The sequence below is a fragment of the Phyllobates terribilis genome, unplaced genomic scaffold, assembly GCF_046119375.1.
Source record: "Phyllobates terribilis strain yellow unplaced genomic scaffold, ASM4611937v1 Scaffold_1__5_contigs__length_1240528914, whole genome shotgun sequence".
Classification (NCBI taxonomy): domain Eukaryota; kingdom Metazoa; phylum Chordata; class Amphibia; order Anura; family Dendrobatidae; genus Phyllobates; species Phyllobates terribilis.
In genome coordinates, this window is record NW_027362761.1 from 600,148,377 (window position 1) to 600,173,685 (window position 25,309).

Sequence of the window (25,309 nt, forward strand, 5' to 3'; positions counted from 1 at the left end):
GGACACCAGGGACCGAGAGACTGAACCACCGGACACCAGGGACAGAGAGACTAAACCACCGGACACCAGGGACAGAGAGACTAAACCACCGGACACCAGAGACCGAGAGACTAAACCAACGGACACCAGGGCCCGACAGACTGAACCACCGGACACCAGAGACCGAGAGACTGAACCAACGGACACCAGGGCCCGAGAGACTGAACCACCGGACACCAGTGACCGAGAGACTGAACCACCGGACAACAAGGACCGAGAGACTGAACCACCGGACACGAGGGACCGAGAGACTGAACCACCGGACACCAGTGACCGAGAGACTGAACCACCGGACACCATGGACCGAGAGACTAAACCACCGGACACCAGGGACCGAGAGACTGAACCACCGGACACCAGGGACCGAGAGACTGAACCACCGGACACCAGGGACCTAGAGACTGAACCACCGGACACCAGAGACCGAGAGACTGAACCAACGGACACCAGAGACCGAGAGACTGAACAACCAGACACCAGGGACCGAGACACTGAACCACCGGACACCAGGGACAGAGAGACTAAACCACCGGACACCAGAGACAGAGAGACTAAACCACCGGACACCAGGGACCGAGAGACTAAACCATCGGACACCAGGGACCGAGAGACTGAACCACGGGACACCAGGGACCGAGAGACTGAACAATCGGACACCAGGGACCGAGAGACTAAACCAACGGACACCAGGGACCGAGAGACTGAACTAACAGACACGAGGGAACGAGAGACTAAACCACCGGACACCAGGGAACGAGAGACAGAACCACCGGACACCAGCATCCGAGACACTGAATCACCGGACACCAGGGCTCGAGAGACTGAACCACCGGACACCAGGGAGCGAGAGACTGAACCACCGGACACCAGGGACCGAGAGACTGAACCACCGGACACCAGGAACCGAGAGACTGAACCACCGGACACCAGGGACATAGAGACTAAACCACAAGACACCAGGGAACGAGAGACTGATCCACCGGACACCAGGGACAGAGAAACTAAACCACCGGACACCAGGGACGGAGAGACTGAACCACCGGACACCAGGGACCTAGAGACTGAACCATCAGACACCAGAGACCGAGAGACTGAACCAGCGAACACCAGGGACCGAGAGACTGAACAACCAGACACCAGGAACCGAGACACTGAACCACCGGAGACCATGGACAGAGAGACTAAACCACCAGACACCAGAGACAGAGAGACTAAACCACCGGACACCAGGGACCGAGAGACTGAACCACCGGACACCAGGGACCGAGAGAATGAACCACCGGACACCAGGGACCAAGAGACTAAACCACCGGACACCAGGGACCGATTGACTGAACCATCGGACACCAGGGACCGAGAGGCTAAACCACCGGATACCAGGGACCGAGAGACTGAACCACCGGACAACAGCGACAGAAACACTGAATCACCGGACACCAGGGATCGAGAGACTGAACCATCGGACACAGGGACCGAGAGACTGAATCACCGGACGCCATGGGACCGAAACTGAACCACCGGACACCAGGGACTGAGAGACTGAACCATCGGACACCAGGGACCGAGAGACTGAACCACCGGACACCAGGGACCTAGAGACTAAACCACCGGACCCGAGAGACTGAACCACAGGACACCAGGGCCCAAGAGACAGAAACACAGGACTTCAGGGACCGAGAAACTAAACCACCGGACCCCAGGGACCGAGAGACTAAACCACCGGACACCAGGGACCGAGAGACTGAACCACCGGACACCAGGGACAGAGAGAATAAACCACCGGACACCAGGGACTGAGAGACTGAACCACCGGACACCAGGGACCTAGAGACTAAACCACCGGACACCAGCGACCGAGACACTGAATCACCGGACACTAGGAATCGAGAGACTGAACCATCGGACACAGGAACCGAGAGACTGAACCACCGGACACCAGAGACCGAGAGACTGAACCAGCGAACACCAGAGACCAAGAGACTGAACAACCAGACACCAGGAAACGAGACACTGAACCACCGGAGACCATGGATAGAGAGAATAAACCACCAGACACCAGAGACAGAGAGACTAAACCACTGGACACCAGGGACCGAGAGACTGAACGACCGGACACCAGGGACCGAGAGAATGAACCACCAGACACCAGGGACCGAGAGACTAAACCACCGGACACAAGGGACCGATTGACTGAACCATCGGACACCAGGGACCGAGAGGCTAAACCACCGGATACCAGGGACCGAGAGACTGAACCACCGGAAAACAGCGACCGAGACACTGAATCACCGGACACCAGGGATCGAGAGACTGAACCATCGGACACAGGGACCGAGAGACTGAACCACCGGACACCAGGGACCGAAACTGAACCACCGGACACCAGGGAGTGAGAGACTGAACCATCGGACACCAGGGACCGAGAGACTGAAACACCGGACACCAGGGACCGAGAGACTGAACCACGGGACACCAGGGACCTAGAGACTAAACCACCTTACACCAGAGACCGAGACACTGAATCACCGGACACCAGGGACCGAGAGACTGAACCACCGGACACCAGGGACCGAGAGACTGAACCACCGGACACCAGCGACCGAGACACTGAATCACCGGACACCAGGAATCGAGAGACTGAACCATCGGACACAGGAAGCGAGAGACTGAACCACCGGGCACCTGGGACCGAGACTGAACCACCAGACACCAGGGACACAGAGACTAAACCACCGGACACCAGGGACACAGAGACTGAACCACCGGACATCAGGGATTTAGAGACTGAACCATCGGACACCAGAGACCGAGAGACTGAACCACTGGACACCAGAGACAGCGACGGAGACACTGAATCACAGGACACCAGGGATCGAGAGACTGAACCATCGGACACAGGGACCGAGAGACTGAACCACCGGACACCAGCGACCGAGAGACTGAAGTACCGGACACCAGCGACCGAGACACTGAATCACCGGACACCAGGGCCCGAGAGACAGAACCACATGACACCAGGGACCGAGAGTCTAAACCACCGGACACCAGGGACCGAGAGACTGAACCACCGGACACCAGGGACAGAGAGACTAAACCACCGGACACCAGGGACAGAGAGACTAAACCACCGGACACCAGAGACCAAGAGACTAAACCAACGGACACCAGGGCCCGATAGACTGAACCACCGGACACCAGAGACCGAGAGACTGAACCAACGGACACCAGGGACAGAGAGACTAAACCACCGGACACCATGGACAGAGAGACTAAACCACCGGACACCAGAGACCAAGAGACTAAACCAACGGACACCAGGGCCCGATAGACTGAACCACCGGACACCAGAGACCGAGAGACTGAACCAACGGACACCAGGGACAGAGAGACTAAACCACCGGACACCAGGGACAGAGAGACTAAACCACCGGACACCAGAGACCGAGAGACTAAACCAACGGACACCAGGGCCCGATAGACTGAACCACCGGACACCAGAGACCGAGAGACTGAACCAACGGACACCAGGGCCCGAGAGACTGAACCACCGGACACCAGTGACCGAGAGACTGAACCACCGGACAACAAGGACGGAGAGACTGAACCACCGGACACGAGGGACCGAGAGACTGAACCAACGGACACCAGGGCCCGAGAGACTGAACCACCGGACACCAGTGACCGAGAGACTGAACCACCGGACAACAAGGACCGAGAGACTGAACCACCGGACACGAGGGACCGAGAGACTGAACCACCGGACACCAGTGACCGAGAGACTGAACTACCGGACACCATGGACCGAGAGACTAAACCACTGGACACCAGGGACCGAGAGACTGAACCACTGGACACCAGGGACCGAGAGACTGAACCACCAGACACCAGGGACCTAGAGACTGAACCACCGGACACCAGAGACCGAGAGACTGAACCAACGGACACCAGAGACCGAGAGACTGAACAACCAGACACCAGGGACCGAGACACTGAACCACCGGACACCAGGGACAGAGAGACTAAACCACCGGACACCAGAGACAGAGAGACTAAACCACCGGACACCAGGGACCGAGAGACTAAACCATCGGACACCAGGGACCGAGAGACTGAACCACGGGACACCAGGGACCGAGAGACTGAACAATCGGACACCAGGGACCGAGAGACTAAACCACCGGACACCAGGGACCGAGAGACTGAACTAACAGACACGAGGGAACGAGAGACTAAACCACCGGACACCAGGGAACGAGACACTGAACCACCGGACACCAGCATCCGAGACACTGAATCACCGGACACCAGGGCTCGAGAGACTGAACCACCGGACACCAGGGACCGAGAGACTGAACCACCGGACACCAGGAACCGAGAGACTGAACCACCGGACACCAGGGACATAGAGACTAAACCACAAGACACCAGGGAACGAGAGACTGATCTACCGGACACCAGGTACAGAGAGACTAAACCACCGGACACCAGGGACCGAGAGACTGAACCACCGGACACCAGGGACCTAGAGACTGAACCATCAGACACCAGAGACCGAGAGACTGAACCAGCGAACACCAGGGACCGAGAGACTGAACAACCAGACACCAGGAACCGAGACACTGAACCACCGGATACCATGGACAGAGAGACTAAACCACCAGACACCAGAGACAGAGAGACTAAACCACCGGACACCAGGGACCGAGAGACTGAACCACCGGACACCAGGGACCGAGAGAATGAACCACCGGACACCAGGGACCAAGAGACTAAACCACCAGACACCAGGGACCGATTGACTGATCCATCGGACACCAGGGACCGAGAGGCTAAACCACCGGATACCAGGGACCGAGAGACTGAACCACCGGACAACAGCGACAGAGACACTGAATCACCGGACACCAGGGATCGAGAGACTGAACCATCGGACACAGGGACCGAGAGACTGAATCACCGGACGCCAGGGACCGAAACTGAACCACCGGACACCAGGGACTGAGAGACTGAACCATCGGACACCAGGGACCGAGAGACTGAACCACCGGACACCAAGGACCTAGAGACTAAACCACCGGACCCGAGAGACTGAACCACAGGACACCAGCGCCCAAGAGACAGAAACACAGGACTTCAGGGACCGAGAAACTAAACCACCGGACCCCAGGGACCGAGAGACTAAACCACCGGACACCAGGGACCGAGAGACTGAACCACCGGACACCAGGGACAGAGAGAATAAACCACCGGACACCAGGGACTGAGAGACTGAACCACCGGACACCAGGGACCTATAGACTAAACCACCGGACACCAGAGACCGAGACACTGAATCACGGGACACCAGGGACAGAGAGACTGAACCACCGGACACCAGGGACCGAGAGACTGAACCACTGGACACCAGCGACCGAGACACTGAATCACCGGACACTAGGAATCGAGAGACTGAACCATCGGACACAGGAACCGAGAGACTGAACCACCGGACACCAGAGACCAAGAGACTGAACCAGCGAACACCAGAGACCAAGAGACTGAACAACCAGACACCAGGAAACGAGACACTGAACCACCGGAGACCATGGACAGAGAGACTAAACCACCAGACACCAGAGACAGAGAGACTAAACCACCGGACACCAGGGACCGAGAGACTGAACGACCGGACACCAGGGACCGAGAGAATGAACCACCAGACACCAGGGACCGAGAGACTAAACCACCGAACACAAGGGACCGATTGACTGAACCATCGGACACCAGGGACCGAGAGGCTAAACCACCGGATACCAGGGACCGAGAGACTGAACCACCGGACAACAGCGACCGAGACACTGAATCACCGGACACCAGGGATCGAGAGACTGAACCATCGGACACAGGGACCGAGAGACTGAACCACCGGACACCAGGGACCGAAACTGAACCACCGGACACCAGGGACTGAGAGACTGAACCATCGGACACCAGGGACCGAGAGACTGAAACACCGGACACCAGGGACCGAGAGACTGAACCACGGGACACCAGGGACCTAGAGACTAAACCACCGGACACAAGAGACCGAGACACTGAATCACCGGACACCAGGGACCGAGAGACTGAACCACCGGACACCAGGGACCGAGAGACTGAACCACCGGACACCAGCGACCGAGACACTGAATCACCGGACACCAGGAATCGAGAGACTGAACCATCGGACACAGGAATCGAGAGACTGAACCACCGGGCACCTGGGACCGAGACTGAACCACCGGACACCATGGACCAAGATACTGAACCACCGGACACCAGGGAGCGAGAGACTGAACCACCGGACACCAGGGACCGAGAGACTGAACCACCGGACACCAGGGACCGAGAGACAGAAATACCGGACACCAGGGACCTAGAGACAGAACCACAGGACACCAGGGCCCGAGAGACAGAACCACAGGACACCAGGGACCGAGAGACTGAACCACCGGACACCAGTGACAGTGAGACTAAACCACCAGACACCAGGGACAGAGAGACTAAACCACCGGACACCAGGGACAGAGAGACTAAACCAACGGACACCAGGGCCTGATAGACTGAACCACCGGACACCAGAGACCGAGAGACTAAACCAACGGACACCAGGGCCCGAGAGACTGAACCACCGGACAACAGGGACCGAGAGACTGAACCACCGGACAACAGAGACCGAGAGACTGAACCACCAGACACCAGGGACCGAGAGACTAAACCACCGGACACCAGGGACCGAGAGACTAAACCACCGGACACCAGGGACCGAGAGGCTAAACCACCGGACACCAGGGACCGAGAGACTAAACCACCGGACACCAGGGACCGAGAGACTGAACCACCGGACACCAGAGACCGAGAGACTGAACCACCGGACACCAGGGACCGAGAGAAGAAGCCACCGAACACCAGGGAGCGAGAGACTGAACCACCGGATACCAGGGAGCGAGAGACTGAACCACCGGACACCAGAGACCGAGAGACTGAACCACCGGACACCAGGGACCTAGTGACTGAACCACCAGAGACCAAGAGACTGAACCACCGGACACCAGGGACCGAGAGACTGAACGAATTGACACCAGGAACTGAGTGTCTGAGCCACCGGACACCAGGGACCGAGAGACTGAACCACCGGACACCAGGGACCGAGAGACTGAACCACCGGACACCAGGGACATAGAGACTAAACCACCGGACCCGAGAGACTGAACCACAGGACACCAGGGCCCGAGAGACAGAAACACAGAACTTCAGGGACTGAGAAACTAAACCACCGGACACCAGGGACCGAGAGACTAAATCACCGGACACCAGGGACCGAGAGACTGAACCTCCGGACACCAGGGACAGAGAATAAACCACCGGACACCAGGGACCGAGAGACTGAACCACCGGACACCAGGGACCGAGAGACTGAACCACCGGACACCAGGGACCGAGAGACTGAACCACCGGACACCAGGGACCGAGAGACTTAACCACCGGACACCAGGGACTGAGAGACTGAACCACCGGACACCAGGAACCTAGAGACTAAACCACCGGACACCAGAGACCGAGACACTGAATCACCGGACACCAGGGACCGAGAGACTGAACCACTGGACACCAGGGACCGAGAGACTGAACTACCGGACACCACCGACCGAGACACTGAATCACCGGACACCAGGAATCGAGAGACTGAACCATCGGACACAGGAAACGAGAGACTGAACCAACGGACACCAGAGACCGAGAGACTGAACCAGCGAACACCAGAGACCGAGAGACTGAACAACCAGACACCAGGAACCGAGACACTGAACCACTGGAGACCATGGACAGAGAGACTAAACCACCAGACACCAGAGAGAGAGAGACTAAACCACCGGACACCAGGGACCGAGAGACTGAACCACCGGACACCAGGGACCGAGAGAATGAACCACCAGACACCAGGGACCGAGAGACTAAACCACCGTACACCAGGGACCGATTGACTGAACCATCGGACACCAGGGACCGAGAGGCTAAACCACCGGATACCAGGGACCGAGAGACTGAACCACCGGACAACAGTGACCGAGACACTGAATCAGCGGACACCAGGGATCGAGAGACTGAATCATCGGACACAGGGACCGAGAGACTGAACCACCGGACACCAGGGAGTGAGAGACTGAACCAACGGACACAAGAGACCGAGAGACTGAACCACCGGACACCAGAGACCTAGAAACTGAACCACCAGAGACCAAGAGACTGAACCACCGGACACCAGGGACCGAGAGACTGAATGAATGGACACCAGGGACTGAGAGTCTGAGCCACCGGACACCAGGGACCGAGAGACTGAACCACCGGATACCAGGGAGCGAGAAACTGAACCACCGGACACCAAGGACCTAGAGACTGAACCACCAGAGACAGAGAGACTGAACCACCGGACACCAGGGACCGAGAGACTGAACCACTGGACACCAGGGACCGAGAGACTAAACCACCGGACACCAGACACCGAGAGACTGAACCACCGGACATTAGGGACCAAGAGACTGAACCAACAGACACCAGGGACCGAGACTGAACCACCGGACACCAGGGACCGAGAGACTGAACCACCAGACACCAGGGACCGAGAGACTGAACCACCGGACACCAGGGACCGAGAGACTGAACCACCGGACACCAGGGACCGAGAGACTGAACCAATGGACACCAGGGACCGAGAGTCTGATCCACCGGACATCAGGGACCGAGAGACTGAACTAATGGACACCAAGGACTGAGAGACTGAACGTTCGGACACCAGGGACCGAGAGGCTGAACGAATGGACACCATGGACTGAGAGTCTGAGCCACCGGACACCAGGGACCGAGAGACTGAACCACTGGACACCAGGGAGCGAGAAACTGAACCACCGGACACCAAGGACCTAGAGACTGAACCACCAGAGACAGAGAGACTGAACCACCGGACACCAGGGACCGAGAGACTGAACCACTGGATACCAGTGACCAAGAAACCAAACCACCGGACACCAGAAACCGAGAGACTGAACCAACGGACATTAGGGACCAAGAGACTGAACCAACAGACACCAGGGACCGATACTGAACTACTGGACACCAGGGACCGAGAGACTGAACCACCGGACACCAGGGACCGAGAGACTGAACCACCGGACACCAGGGACCGAGACACTGAATCACCGGACACCAGGGACCGAGAGACTGAACCAATGGACACCAGGGACCGAGAGTCTGATCCACCGGACACCAGGGACCGAGAGACTGAACTAATGGACACCAAGGACCGAGAGACTGAACCACCGGACACCAGGGACCGAGAGACTGAACCACCGGACACACGGGAGCGAGAGACTGAACCACCGGACACCAGGGACCAAGAGACTGAACCACCGGACAACAGGGACCGAGATACTGAACCACCGGACACCAGGGACCGAGAGACTAAACCACCAGACACCAGGGACCGAGAGACTGAACCACCGGACACAAGGGACCGAGAGACTGAACCACCGGACACCAGTGACCGAGAGACTGAACCACCGGACACCAGCGACCGAGACACTGAATCACCGGACACCAATGATCGAGAGACTGAACCATCGAACACAGGGACCGAGAGACTGAACCACCGGACACCAGTGACCGAGACTGAACCATCGGACACTAGGGACCGAGACACTGAACCACCGGACACCATGGACCGAGAGACTGAACCACCGGACACAATGGACCGAGAGACTGAACCACCGGACACCAGGGACCGAGAGACTGAACCTCTGGACAAGAGGGACCTAGAGACTAAACCACCGGACACCAGAGACCGAGAGACTAAACCACAGGACACCAGGGCCCTAGAGACAGAACCACCGGACACCAGGGACCGAGAGACTAAACCACCGGACACCAGGGACCGAAAGACTAAACCACCGGACACCAGGGACAGAGAGACTGAACCACCGGACACCAGGGACCGAGAGACTGAACCACCGGACACCAGGGACAGAGAGACTAAACCGCCAGACAACAGGGAACGAGAGACTGAACCACCGGACACCAGGGACGGAGAGACTAAACCACCGGACACCAGGGACCGAGAGACTGAATCACCGGACACCAGGGACCTAGAGCCTGAACCACCGGACAGCAGAGACCGAGAGACTGAACCACCGGACACCAGAGACAGAAAAACCAGACACCAGGGACCGAGACACTGAACCACCGGACACCAGGGGCCGAGAGACTGAACCACCGGACACCAGGGAGCGAGAGACTGAACTACCGGACAGCAGAGACCGAGAGACTGAATCACCGGACACCAGAGATCGAGAGACTTAACCATCAGACACAGGGACCGAGAGACTGAACCACAGGACACCAGGTCCCTAGAGACAGAACCACCGGACACCAGGGACCGAGAGACTAAACCACCGGACACCAGGGACCGAGAGACTGAATCACCGGACACCAGGGTCCTAGAGCCTGAACCACCGGACACCAGAGACCGAGAGACTGAACCACCGGACACCAGAGACCAAACAACCAGACACCAGGGACCGAGACACTGAACCACCGGACACCAGGGACCGAGAGGCTGAACCACCGGACACCAGGGAGCAAGAGACTGAACCACCGGACACCAGAGACCGAGAGACTGAATCACCGGACACCAGAGATCGAGAGACTGAACCATCAGACACAGGGACCGAGAGACTGAACCACCGGACACCAGGGACCGAGACTGAACCACCGGACACCAGGGACCGAGAGACTGAACCACCGGACACCAGTGACCGAGAGACTGAACCACCGGACACCTGGGACCGAGAGACTGAACCACCGGATACCAGGGACCTAGAGACTGAACCACCGGACCCGAGAGACTGAACCACAGGACACCAGGGCCCGAGAGACAGAACCACCGGACACCAGGGACCGAGAGACTGAACCACCGGACACCAGGGACCGAGAAACTAAACCTCCAGACCTCAGGGACCGAGAAACTGAACCACCGGACACCAGGGACAGAGAGACTAAACCACCGGACACCAGGGACCGAGAGACTGAACCACCGGACACCAGGGACCGAGAGACTGAACCACCAGACACCAGAGACCGAGAGACTGAACCACCGGACACCAGAGATCGATAGACAGAACCACTGGACACCAGGGACCGAGACACTGAACCACTGGACACCAGGGACCGAGAGACTAAACCATCGGACACCAGAGACAGAGAGACTAAATCACCGGACCCCAGGGACCGAGAAAAACACCACCGGACCCCAGGGACCGAGAAAAAAACCACCAGACACCAGGGACCGAGAGACTAAACCACCGGACACCAGGGACCGAGAGACTAAACCACCGGACACCAGGGACCGAGAGACTGAACCACCGGACACCAGGAACCGAGAGACTGAACCACCGGACACCAGGGACTGAGAGACTGAACCACCGGACAACAGGGACCGAGAGACTGAACCACCGGACACCAGAGACAGAGAGACTGAACCACCGGACACCAGGGACCGAGAGACTAAACCACCGGACACCAGAGACAGAGAGACTAAATCACTGGACACCAGGGACCGATAGAAAAAAACACCGGACAACAGGGACCGAAAAACCAGACACCAGGGACCGAGACACTGAACCACCGGACACCAGGGGCCGAGAGACTGAACCACCGGACACCAGGGAGCGAGAGACTGAACCACCGGACAGCAGAGACCGAGAGACTGAATCACCGGACACCAGAGATCGAGAGACTTAACCATCAGACACAGGGACCGAGAGACTGAACCACAGGACACCAGGGCCCTAGAGACAGAACCACCGGACACCAGGGACCGAGAGACTAAACCACCGGACACCAGGGACCGAGAGACTGAATCACCGGACACCAGGGACCTAGAGCCTGAACCACCGGACACCAGAGACCGAGAGACTGAACCACCGGACACCAGAGACCAAACAACCAGACACCAGGGACCGAGACACTGAACCACCGGACACCAGGGACCGAAAGGCTGAACCACCGGACACCAGGGAGCAAGAGACTGAACCACCGGACACCAGAGACCGAGAGACTGAATCACCAGACACCAGAGATCGAGAGACTGAACCATCAGACACAGGGACCGAGAGACTGAACCACCGGACACCAGGGACCGAGACTGAACCACCGGACACCAGGGACCGAGAGACTGAACCACCGGACACCAGTGACCGAGAGACTGAACCACCAGACACCTGGGACCGAGAGACTGAACCACCGGATACCAGGGACCTAGAGACTGAACCACCGGACCCGAGAGACTGAACCACAGGACACCAGGGCCCGAGAGACAGAACCACCGGACACCAGGGACCGAGAGACTGAACCACCGGACACCAGGGACCGAGAAACTAAACCTCCAGACCTCAGGGACCGAGAAACTCAACCACCGGACACCAGGGACAGAGAGACTAAACCACCGGACACCAGGGACCGAGAGACTGAACCACCGGACACCAGGGACCGAGAGACTGAACCACCAGACACCAGAGACCGAGAGACTGAACCACCGGACACCAGAGATCGATAGACAGAACCACTGGACACCAGGGACCGAGACACTGAACCACTGGACACCAGGGACCGAGAGACTAAACCATCGGACACCAGAGACAGAGAGACTAAATCACCGGACCCCAGGGACCGAGAAAAACACCACCGGACCCCAGGGACCGAGAAAAAAACCACCGGACACCAGGGACCGAGAGACTAAACCACCGGACACCAGGGACCGAGAGACTAAACCACCGGACACCAGGGACCGAGAGACTGAACCACCGGACACCAGGAACTGAGAGACTGAACCACCGGACACCAGGGACTGAGAGACTGAACCACCGGACAACAGGGACCGAGAGACTGAACCACCGGACACCAGGGACAGAGAGACTGAACCACCGGACACCAGCTACCAAGAGACTGAACCACCGGACACCAGGGACCAAGAGACTGAACCACTGGACAACAGGGACCGAGAGACTGAACCACCGGACACCTGACACCGAGAGACTGAACCACCGGACACCAGGGACCGAGACAGTGAACCACTAGACACCAGGGACCGAGAGACTGAACAACGAGACACCAGGGACCGAGACACTGAACCACTGGACCCCAGGGACCGAGAGACAAAACCACCGGACACCAGAGACAGAGAGACTAAATCAACGGACACCAGGGACCGAGAAAAAAACACACCGGACACCAGGGACAGAGAGACTGAACCACCGGACACCCGGGAGCGAGAGACTGAACCACCGGACACCAGGGACTGAGAGACTGAACCACTGGACAACAGGGACCGAGAGACTGAACCACCGGACACCAGGGACCGAGAGACTAAATAACCGGACACCAGGGACCGAGAGACTGAACCACCGGACAAGAGGGACCGAGAGACTAAACCACCGGACACCAGGGACCGAGAGACTGAACCACCGGACACCAGCGACCGAGACACTGAATCACCGGACACCAGGTATCGAGAGACTGAACCATCGGACACAGGGACCGAGAGACTGATCCACCGGATACAAGTGACCGAGACTGAACCACCGGACACCAGGAACCGAGAGACTGAACCACCGGACACCATGGACCGAGAGACTGAACCACCGGACACCATGGACCGAGAGACTGAACCACAGGACACTAGGGACCGAGAGACTGAACCTCTGGACACCAGGGACCTAGAGACTAAGCCACCGGACACCAGAGCCCGAGAGACTGAACCACAGGACACCAGGGCCCGAAAGACAGAACCACCGGACACCAGGGACCGAGAGACTAAACCACCGGACACCAGGGACCGAGAGACTGAACCACCGGAAACCAAGGACAGAGAGACTAAACCACCGGACACCAGGGAACGAGAGACTGAACCACCGGACACCAGGAACAGAGAGACTGAACCACCGGACACCAGGGACAGAGAGACTAAACCACCGGACACCAGGGACCGAGAGACTGAATCACCGGACATCAGGGATCTAGAGACTGAACCATCGGACACCAGAGACCGAGAGACTGAACCACCGGACACCAGAAACAGCGACGGAGACACTGAATCATAGGACACCAGGGATCGAGAGACTGAACCATCGGACACAGGGACCAAGAGACTGAACCACCGGACACCAGCGACCGAGAGACTGAAGCACCGGACACCAGCGACCGAGACACTGAACCACCGGACACCAGGGATCAAGAGACTGATCCATCGGACAAAGGGACCGAGAGACTGAACCACCGGACACCAGTGACTGAGACTGAACCACCAGACACCAGGGACCGAGAGACTGAACCACCGGACACCATGGACCGAGAGACTGAACCACCGGACACCATGGACCGAGAGACTGAACCACCGGACACCAGGGACCAAGAGACTGAACCTTTGGACACCAGGGATCTAGAGACTAAACCACCGGACACCAGAGACAGAGAGACTGAACCAAAGGACACCAGGGCCCGAGAGACAGAACCACCGGACACCAGGGACCGAGAGACTAAACCACCGGACACCAGGGACCGAAAGACTAAACCACCGGACACCAGGGACCGAGAGACTGAACCACCGGACACCAGGGACAGAGAGACTAAACCACCGGACACCAGGGAACGAGAGACTGAACCACCGGACACCAGGGACAGAGAGACTAAACCACCGGACACCAGGGACCGAGAGACTAAACCACCGGACACCAGGGACCGAGAGTCTGAACCACCGGACACCAGAGACCGAGACACTGAGCCACCGGACACCAGAGACCGAGAGACTGAACAACCAGACACCAGGGACCGAGAGACTGAACCACCGGACACCAGGGACCGAGAGACGGAGCCACCGGACACCAGGTACCGAGAGACTGAACCACTGGACACTAGGGACCGAGAGACTGAATCACCGGACACCAGAGATCGAGAGACTGAACCATCAGACACAGGGACCGAGAGACTGAACCACCGGACACCAAGGACCGAGACTGAACCACCGGACACCAGGGACCGAGAGACTGAACCACCGGACACCTGGGACCGAGAGACTGAACCACCGGATACCAGGGACCTAGAGACTGAACCACCGGACCCGAGAGACTGAACCACAGGACACCAGGGCCCGAGAGACAGAACCACCGGACACCAGGGACCGAGAGACTGAACCACCGGACACCAGGGACCGAGAAACTAAACCTCCAGACCCCAGGGACTGAGAAACTGAACCACCGGACACCAGGGACAGAGAGACTAAACCACCGGACACCAGGGACCGAGAGACTGAACCACCGGACACCAGGGACCGAGAGACTGAACCACCGGACACCAGAGACCAAGAGACTGAACCACCGGACACCAGAGATCGATAGACAGAGCCACTGGACACCAGGGACCGAGACACTGAACCACTGGACACCAGGGACCGAGAGACTAAACCATCGGACACCAGAGACAGAGAGACTAAATCACCGGACCCCAGGGACCGAGAAAAAAACCACCGGACCCCAGGGACCGAGAAAAAAAAAAACGGACACCAGGGACCGAGAGACTGAACCACCGGACACCAGGGACCGAGAGACTGAACCACCGGACACCAGGGACTGAGAGACTGAACCACCGGACAACAGGGACCGAGAGACTGAACCACCGGACACCAGAGACAGAGAAACTGAACCACCGGACACCAGGGACCGAGAGACTAAACCACCGGACACCAGAGACAGAGAGACTAAATCACTGGACACCAGGGACCGAGAGAAAAAAACACCGGAAAACAGGGACCGAGAGACTAAACCACCGGACACCAGGGACAGAGAGACTGAACCACCGGACACCAGCTACCAAGAGACTGAACCACCAGACACCAGGGACCAAGAGACTGAACCACTGGACAACAGGGACCGAGAGACTGAACCACCGGACACCTGACACCGAGAGACTGAACCACCGGACACCAGGGACCGAGAGACTGAACCACTAGACACCAGGGACCGATAGACTGAATAACGAGACACCAGGGACCGAGACACTGAACCACTGGACCCCAGGGAACGAGAGACAAAACCACCGGTCACCAGAGACAGAGAGACTAAATCAACGGACACCAGGGACCGAGAAAAAAACACACCGGACACCAGGGACCGAGAGACTGAACCACCGGACACCCGGGAGCGAGAGACTGAACCACAGGACACCAGGGACCGAGAGACTGAACCACTGGACAACAGGGACCGAGGGACTGAACCACCGGACACCAGGGACCGAGAGACTAAATCACCGGACACCAGGGACCGAGAGACTGAACCACCAGACACCAGGGACCGAGAGACTAAACCACCGGACACCAGGGACCGAGAGACTGAACCACCGGACACCAGCGACCGAGACACTGAATCACCGGACACCAGGGATCGAGAGACTGAACCATCGGACACAGGGACCGAGAGACTGATCCACCGGATACAAGTGACCGAGACTGAACCACCGGACACTAGGAACCGAGAGACTGAACCACCGGACACCATGGACCGAGAGACTGAACCACCGGACACCATGGACCGAGAGACTGAACCACAGGACACCAGGGACCGAGAGACTGAACCTCTGGACACCAGGGACCTAGAGACTAAGCCACCGGACACCAGAGACCGAGAGACTGAACCACAGGACACCAGGGCCCGAAAGACAGAACCACCGGACACCAGGGACCGAGAGACTAAACCACAGGACACCAGGGACCGAGACACTAAACCACTGGACACCAGGGACCGAGAGACTGAACCACCGGACACCAAGGACAGAGAGACTAAACCACCGGACACCAGGGAACGAGAGACTGAACCACCGGACACCAGGAACAGAGAGACTGAACCACCGGACACCAGGGACAGAGAGACTAAACCACCAGACACCAGGGACCGAGAGACTGAACCACCGGACATCAGGGATCTAGAGACTGAACCACCGGACACCAGAGACCGAGAGACTGAACCACCGGACACCAGAAACAGCGACGGAGACACTGAATCACAGGACACCAGGGATCGAGAGACTGAACCATCGGACACAGGGACCGAGAGACTGAACCACCGGACACCAGCGACCGAGAGACTGAAGCACCGGACACCAGCGACCGAGACACTGAACCACCGGACACCAGGAATCGAGAGACTTAACCTTCGGACATAGGGACCGAGAGACTGAACCACCGGACACCAGTGACTGAGACTGAACCACCGGACACCAGGGACCGAGAGACTGAACCGCCGGACACCATGGACCGAGAGACTGAACCACCGGACACCATGGACCGAGAGACTGAACCACCGGACACCAGGGACCAAGAGACTGAACCTTTGGACACCAGGGACCTAGACACTAAACTACCGGACACCAGAGACAGAGAGACTGAACCAAAGGACACCAGGGCCCGAGAGACAGAACCACCGGACACCAGGGACCGAGAGATTAAACCACCGGACACCAGGGACCGAAAGACTAAACCACCGGACACCAGGGACCGAGAGACTGAACCACCGGACACCAGGGACAGAGAGACTAAACCACCGGACACCAGGGAACGAGAGACTGAACCACCGGACACCAGGGACAGAGAGACTAAACCACCGGACACCAGGGACCGAGAGACTAAACCACCGGACACCAGGGACCGAGAGACTGAACCACCGGACACCAGAGACCGAGACACTGAGCCACCGGACACCAGAGACCGAGAGACTGAACCACCAGACACCAGGGACCGAGAGACTGAACCACCGGACACCAGGGACCGAGAGACGGAGCCACCGGACACCAGGGACCGAGAGACTGAATCACTGGACACCAAGGACCGAGAGACTGAATCACCGGACACCAGAGATCGAGAGACTGAACCACCGGACACCAGGGACCGAGAGACTGAACCAATGGACACCAGGGACCGAGAGTCTGATCCACCGGACATCAGGGACCGAGAGACTGAACTAATGGACACCAAGGACTGAGAGACTGAACGTTCGGACACCAGGGACCGAGAGGCTGAACGAATGGACACCATGGACTGAGAGTCTGAGCCACCGGACACCAGGGACCGAGAGACTGAACCACTGGACACCAGGGAGCGAGAAACTGAACCACCGGACACCAAGGACCTAGAGACTGAACCACCAGAGACAGAGAGACTGAACCACCGGACACCAGGGACCGAGAGACTGAACCACTGGATACCAGTGACCAAGAAACCAAACCACCGGACACCAGAAACCGAGAGACTGAACCAACGGACATTAGGGACCAAGAGACTGAACCAACAGACACCAGGGACCGATACTGAACTACTGGACACCAGGGACCGAGAGACTGAACCACCGGACACCAGGGACCGAGAGACTGAACCACCGGACACCAGGGACCGAGACACTGAATCACCGGACACCAGGGACCGAGAGACTGAACCAATGGACACCAGGGACCGAGAGTCTGATCCACCGGACACCAGGGACCGAGAGACTGAACTAATGGACACCAAGGACCGAGAGACTGAACCACCGGACACCAGGGACCGAGAGACTGAACCACCGGACACACGGGAGCGAGAGACTGAACCACCGGACACCAGGGACCAAGAGACTGAACCACCGGACAACAGGGACCGAGATACTGAACCACCGGACACCAGGGACCGAGAGACTAAACCACCAGACACCAGGGACCGAGAGACTGAACCACCGGACACAAGGGACCGAGAGACTGAACCACCGGACACCAGTGACCGAGAGACTGAACCACCGGACACCAGCGACCGAGACACTGAATCACCGGACACCAATGATCGAGAGACTGAACCATCGAACACAGGGACCGAGAGACTGAACCACCGGACACCAGTGACCGAGACTGAACCATCGGACACTAGGGACCGAGACACTGAACCACCGGACACCATGGACCGAGAGACTGAACCACCGGACACAATGGACCGAGAGACTGAACCACCGGACACCAGGGACCGAGAGACTGAACCTCTGGACAAGAGGGACCTAGAGACTAAACCACCGGACACCAGAGACCGAGAGACTAAACCACAGGACACCAGGGCCCTAGAGACAGAACCACCGGACACCAGGGACCGAGAGACTAAACCACCGGACACCAGGGACCGAAAGACTAAACCACCGGACACCAGGGACAGAGAGACTGAACCACCGGACACCAGGGACCGAGAGACTGAACCACCGGACACCAGGGACAGAGAGACTAAACCGCCAGACAACAGGGAACGAGAGACTGAACCACCGGACACCAGGGACGGAGAGACTAAACCACCGGACACCAGGGACCGAGAGACTGAATCACCGGACACCAGGGACCTAGAGCCTGAACCACCGGACAGCAGAGACCGAGAGACTGAACCACCGGACACCAGAGACAGAAAAACCAGACACCAGGGACCGAGACACTGAACCACCGGACACCAGGGGCCGAGAGACTGAACCACCGGACACCAGGGAGCGAGAGACTGAACTACCGGACAGCAGAGACCGAGAGACTGAATCACCGGACACCAGAGATCGAGAGACTTAACCATCAGACACAGGGACCGAGAGACTGAACCACAGGACACCAGGTCCCTAGAGACAGAACCACCGGACACCAGGGACCGAGAGACTAAACCACCGGACACCAGGGACCGAGAGACTGAATCACCGGACACCAGGGTCCTAGAGCCTGAACCACCGGACACCAGAGACCGAGAGACTGAACCACCGGACACCAGAGACCAAACAACCAGACACCAGGGACCGAGACACTGAACCACCGGACACCAGGGACCGAGAGGCTGAACCACCGGACACCAGGGAGCAAGAGACTGAACCACCGGACACCAGAGACCGAGAGACTGAATCACCGGACACCAGAGATCGAGAGACTGAACCATCAGACACAGGGACTGAGAGACTGAACCACCGGACACCAGGGACCGAGACTGAACCACCGGACACCAGGGACCGAGAGACTGAACCACCGGACACCAGTGACCGAGAGACTGAACCACCGGACACCTGGGACCGAGAGACTGAACCACCGGATACCAGGGACCTAGAGACTGAACCACCGGACCCGAGAGACTGAACCACAGGACACCAGGGCCCGAGAGACAGAACCACCGGACACCAGGGACCGAGAGACTGAACCACCGGACACCAGGGACCGAGAAACTAAACCTCCAGACCTCAGGGACCGAGAAACTGAACCACCGGACACCAGGGACAGAGAGACTAAACCACCGGACACCAGGGACCGAGAGACTGAACCACCGGACACCAGGGACCGAGAGACTGAACCACCAGACACCAGAGACCGAGAGACTGAACCACCGGACACCAGAGATCGATAGACAGAACCACTGGACACCAGGGACCGAGACACTGAACCACTGGACACCAGGGACCGAGAGACTAAACCATCGGACACCAGAGACAGAGAGACTAAATCACCGGACCCCAGGGACCGAGAAAAACACCACCGGACCCCAGGGACCGAGAAAAAAACCACCAGACACCAGGGACCGAGAGACTAAACCACCGGACACCAGGGACCGAGAGACTAAACCACCGGACACCAGGGACCGAGAGACTGAACCACCGGACACCAGGAACCGAGAGACTGAACCACCGGACACCAGGGACTGAGAGACTGAACCACCGGACAACAGGGACCGAGAGACTGAACCACCGGACACCAGAGACAGAGAGACTGAACCACCGGACACCAGGGACCGAGAGACTAAACCACCGGACACCAGAGACAGAGAGACTAAATCACTGGACACCAGGGACCGATAGAAAAAAACACCGGACAACAGGGACCGAAAAACCAGACACCAGGGACCGAGACACTGAACCACCGGACACCAGGGGCCGAGAGACTGAACCACCGGACACCAGGGAGCGAGAGACTGAACCACCGGACAGCAGAGACCGAGAGACTGAATCACCGGACACCAGAGATCGAGAGACTTAACCATCAGACACAGGGACCGAGAGACTGAACCACAGGACACCAGGGCCCTAGAGACAGAACCACCGGACACCAGGGACCGAGAGACTAAACCACCGGACACCAGGGACCGAGAGACTGAATCACCGGACACCAGGGACCTAGAGCCTGAACCACCGGACACCAGAGACCGAGAGACTGAACCACCGGACACCAGAGACCAAACAACCAGACACCAGGGACCGAGACACTGAACCACCGGACACCAGGGACCGAAAGGCTGAACCACCGGACACCAGGGAGCAAGAGACTGAACCACCGGACACCAGAGACCGAGAGACTGAATCACCAGACACCAGAGATCGAGAGACTGAACCATCAGACACAGGGACCGAGAGACTGAACCACCGGACACCAGGGACCGAGACTGAACCACCGGACACCAGGGACCGAGAGACTGAACCACCGGACACCAGTGACCGAGAGACTGAACCACCAGACACCTGGGACCGAGAGACTGAACCACCGGATACCAGGGACCTAGAGACTGAACCACCGGACCCGAGAGACTGAACCACAGGACACCAGGGCCCGAGAGACAGAACCACCGGACACCAGGGACCGAGAGACTGAACCACCGGACACCAGGGACCGAGAAACTAAACCTCCAGACCTCAGGGACCGAGAAACTCAACCACCGGACACCAGGGACAGAGAGACTAAACCACCGGACACCAGGGACCGAGAGACTGAACCACCGGACACCAGGGACCGAGAGACTGAACCACCAGACACCAGAGACCGAGAGACTGAACCACCGGACACCAGAGATCGATAGACAGAACCACTGGACACCAGGGACCGAGACACTGAACCACTGGACACCAGGGACCGAGAGACTAAACCATCGGACACCAGAGACAGAGAGACTAAATCACCGGACCCCAGGGACCGAGAAAAACACCACCGGACCCCAGGGACCGAGAAAAAAACCACCGGACACCAGGGACCGAGAGACTAAACCACCGGACACCAGGGACCGAGAGACTAAACCACCGGACACCAGGGACCGAGAGACTGAACCACCGGACACCAGGAACTGAGAGACTGAACCACCGGACACCAGGGACTGAGAGACTGAACCACCGGACAACAGGGACCGAGAGACTGAACCACCGGACACCAGGGACAGAGAGACTGAACCACCGGACACCAGCTACCAAGAGACTGAACCACCGGACACCAGGGACCAAGAGACTGAACCACTGGACAACAGGGACCGAGAGACTGAACCACCGGACACCTGACACCGAGAGACTGAACCACCGGACACCAGGGACCGAGACAGTGAACCACTAGACACCAGGGACCGAGAGACTGAACAACGAGACACCAGGGACCGAGACACTGAACCACTGGACCCCAGGGACCGAGAGACAAAACCACCGGACACCAGAGACAGAGAGACTAAATCAACGGACACCAGGGACCGAGAAAAAAACACACCGGACACCAGGGACAGAGAGACTGAACCACCGGACACCCGGGAGCGAGAGACTGAACCACCGGACACCAGGGACTGAGAGACTGAACCACTGGACAACAGGGACCGAGAGACTGAACCACCGGACACCAGGGACCGAGAGACTAAATAACCGGACACCAGGGACCGAGAGACTGAACCACCGGACAAGAGGGACCGAGAGACTAAACCACCGGACACCAGGGACCGAGAGACTGAACCACCGGACACCAGCGACCGAGACACTGAATCACCGGACACCAGGTATCGAGAGACTGAACCATCGGACACAGGGACCGAGAGACTGATCCACCGGATACAAGTGACCGAGACTGAACCACCGGACACCAGGAACCGAGAGACTGAACCACCGGACACCATGGACCGAGAGACTGAACCACCGGACACCATGGACCGAGAGACTGAACCACAGGACACTAGGGACCGAGAGACTGAACCTCTGGACACCAGGGACCTAGAGACTAAGCCACCGGACACCAGAGCCCGAGAGACTGAACCACAGGACACCAGGGCCCGAAAGACAGAACCACCGGACACCAGGGACCGAGAGACTAAACCACCGGACACCAGGGACCGAGAGACTGAACCACCGGAAACCAAGGACAGAGAGACTAAACCACCGGACACCAGGGAACGAGAGACTGAACCACCGGACACCAGGAACAGAGAGACTGAACCACCGGACACCAGGGACAGAGAGACTAAACCACCGGACACCAGGGACCGAGAGACTGAATCACCGGACATCAGGGATCTAGAGACTGAACCATCGGACACCAGAGACCGAGAGACTGAACCACCGGACACCAGAAACAGCGACGGAGACACTGAATCATAGGACACCAGGGATCGAGAGACTGAACCATCGGACACAGGGACCAAGAGACTGAACCACCGGACACCAGCGACCGAGAGACTGAAGCACCGGACACCAGCGACCGAGACACTGAACCACCGGACACCAGGGATCAAGAGACTGATCCATCGGACAAAGGGACCGAGAGACTGAACCACCGGACACCAGTGACTGAGACTGAACCACCAGACACCAGGGACCGAGAGACTGAACCACCGGACACCATGGACCGAGAGACTGAACCACCGGACACCATGGACCGAGAGACTGAACCACCGGACACCAGGGACCAAGAGACTGAACCTTTGGACACCAGGGATCTAGAGACTAAACCACCGGACACCAGAGACAGAGAGACTGAACCAAAGGACACCAGGGCCCGAGAGACAGAACCACCGGACACCAGGGACCGAGAGACTAAACCACCGGACACCAGGGACCGAAAGACTAAACCACCGGACACCAGGGACCGAGAGACTGAACCACCGGACACCAGGGACAGAGAGACTAAACCACCGGACACCAGGGAACGAGAGACTGAACCACCGGACACCAGGGACAGAGAGACTAAACCACCGGACACAAGGGACCGAGAGACTAAACCACCGGACACCAGGGACCGAGAGTCTGAACCACCGGACACCAGAGACCGAGACACTGAGCCACCGGACACCAGAGACCGAGAGACTGAACAACCAGACACCAGGGACCGAGAGACTGAACCACCGGACACCAGGGACCGAGAGACGGAGCCACCGGACACCAGGTACCGAGAGACTGAACCACTGGACACTAGGGACCGAGAGACTGAATCACCGGACACCAGAGATCGAGAGACTGAACCATCAGACACAGGGACCGAGAGACTGAACCACCGGACACCAAGGACCGAGACTGAACCACCGGACACCAGGGACCGAGAGACTGAACCACCGGACACCTGGGACCGAGAGACTGAACCACCGGATACCAGGGACCTAGAGACTGAACCACCGGACCCGAGAGACTGAACCACAGGACACCAGGGCCCGAGAGACAGAACCACCGGACACCAGGGACCGAGAGACTGAACCACCGGACACCAGGGACCGAGAAACTAAACCTCCAGACCCCAGGGACTGAGAAACTGAACCACCGGACACCAGGGACAGAGAGACTAAACCACCGGACACCAGGGACCGAGAGACTGAACCACCGGACACCAGGGACCGAGAGACTGAACCACCGGACACCAGAGACCAAGAGACTGAACCACCGGACACCAGAGATCGATAGACAGAGCCACTGGACACCAGGGACCGAGACACTGAACCACTGGACACCAGGGACCGAGAGACTAAACCATCGGACACCAGAGACAGAGAGACTAAATCACCGGACCCCAGGGACCGAGAAAAAAACCACCGGACCCCAGGGACCGAGAAAAAAAAAAACGGACACCAGGGACCGAGAGACTGAACCACCGGACACCAGGGACCGAGAGACTGAACCACCGGACACCAGGGACTGAGAGACTGAACCACCGGACAACAGGGACCGAGAGACTGAACCACCGGACACCAGAGACAGAGAAACTGAACCACCGGACACCAGGGACCGAGAGACTAAACCACCGGACACCAGAGACAGAGAGACTAAATCACTGGACACCAGGGACCGAGAGAAAAAAACACCGGAAAACAGGGACCGAGAGACTAAACCACCGGACACCAGGGACAGAGAGACTGAACCACCGGACACCAGCTACCAAGAGACTGAACCACCAGACACCAGGGACCAAG